Source organism: Muscardinus avellanarius (genome assembly GCF_963383645.1).
Source record: "Muscardinus avellanarius genome assembly, chromosome: 20".
Lineage (NCBI taxonomy): Eukaryota > Metazoa > Chordata > Mammalia > Rodentia > Gliridae > Muscardinus > Muscardinus avellanarius.
In genome coordinates, this window is record NC_137806.1 from 13988581 (window position 1) to 13990644 (window position 2064).

Consider the following 2064-nt stretch of genomic DNA (forward strand, 5'->3'; position numbering starts at 1 on the left):
GGTGGTACTGAGGATGAATCCCAGTGGCATTCTTTCTCTGACCTATAGCCCCTGTCCTAATACATTTATTCCTTTACTCATTTATTTTTGTGCTACTGGGGATGAAACCAAAGGGCATTCTACCTTTGCGCTACACCCCCAGCCCTATTTTCTACTTTTTATTTTGAAACAGGGTCTTACTGAGTCGCAAAGGGCTTCACTAAGTATCTTAGGCTGTCTGCAAACACCAATTCTCCTGTCTCAGCCTCCCAAATGCTGGAATTACAAACCTGTGCCACACGCCCAGCTGTGGTTTATATTTGCTGAACATGATTGTCAGGCCTATGTCTTACCGATTAGAGGTGATTTAATTATAAATGATGCACTTGACAGAGCACAGATGATGGCCCTGGAGAAGTCTCCCAACCTCCTTGAACTTCTGAGCCCTAAAAGCCTGTCTACTGGACCCTAGCTGTCCTTCCCCATCATTGACCCTTCTCAAAAGGAAGCAGCTGGAGCAGCCATTGCTCCTGTTCCCTAGGGACAGTTAGGAATACCAGGATAATTTTGTGGGTGCTGATAAAAGATGAAGGGTGATGGGAGCAGGAGTAAGGCTGAGGCCACAGATCCCCTGACAAGGCTAAGGGAGGATTCCAAAAAAAATTGAAAATGGATTAACCGGGGCCAGCTCTAAGGACCAACTGGGGCCCAGCTTTAAGGACTAATCAGAACCCAGATCTAAGGACCAATCACGAGAGTTGTCAGGCTATATAAGAGAGCCTCCTGCTCATCAAGTAGACCAAGATCACCCAGCATGACTGAAGCAGAGCCTTGAGTACCTACTGGCTGGAGAGAAAAGGCAGTGGTGGCTGAAGATGCCAATTAATGCAGACATGACACTGAAAAACAGACCTAGCATTGGATTTGACAGAGCCTTCTCTGCAATAGTGAGGGCCCAGTTGCATCATGAGCTCCAGGAGACAGCCACCTTCTCAGACCTTCTCATAATCATTCTCGTGGACGCTATCCCTTCACCACTGGGATTATGGTGCTCCACCAGGCTCGGCTTCTGTATGTCCTTTTGAATTGTCCACTTTTTCCACTAAAGGCTTGCCTTCTCTCACCTTTGCACACCTTCCCCAATTCAATGAAGCTAGAGAAACCAGTACTCAACAGGGCACCTAGCTCCTGGGAGGCTCTCTGGAGTCAGCAGTTGTATGAAAACAATGTCAAAGAACACTGCTTTTCCCCACCCTGAAACTCAGAGAGGGGACTCCCTTCACAAGGAGCTCTTGAGGTCCCACACATCTTCCCTCTGTGGCTCTCGGGGAGGCATAGCAGGAGGCCCTTTCCTGGGGCAACTTGCCTTGGCAAAAGAGGAGGCTGCTCTGCTGACACAAGAACCATGACACCTGGCCACTGAGAGTTCACTGATGGAGGGGCCACTCCAAGCTACATGGGTAGTAAAACCACGGGCATCAATGAGATGCAGAATGGAGTGCCAGCTGGTGGAGAGGGTGGAAAACCTTCTCAAAGGGCAAAATACAGGATGCCATCTAGGCAATGGCTCAGAGCCTCTCTTTAATGCTGGACTGGACTTAATTCTGGATGTAGAGAGCCAGCTAAGGTGCATTTTAATTTATCAGTTAATTTTGTTGGTGGTACTGAGGATGAATCTCAGTGGCATTCTTCCTCTGAGATTCAGCCCCTATCCTAATTTATTTATTAATTAATTTATTCATTCATTTATTTTTGTGCTACTGGGGACAAAACCTAGGGGCATTCCATCTCCACGCTATACTCCCAGACCTATTTCTTATTCTTTTTGAAACAGGGTCTTGCTGAGTTGCAAAGGGCCTCACTAAGTAACTTAGGCTGTCTGAAAACCCCAATTCTCCTGTCTCAGCCTCCCAAATGCTGGGATTACAAGCTTGTGCCACATGCCCAACTTTGGTTTACATTTGCTTAACATGATCATCAGGCTTATGTCTTCCTGATTAGAGGTCATTAAATTATAAATGATGCACCAGATGGAGCCACAGATGATGGCCCTGGAAAAGTCTCCCAGCCCCTTTGAACTTCTGA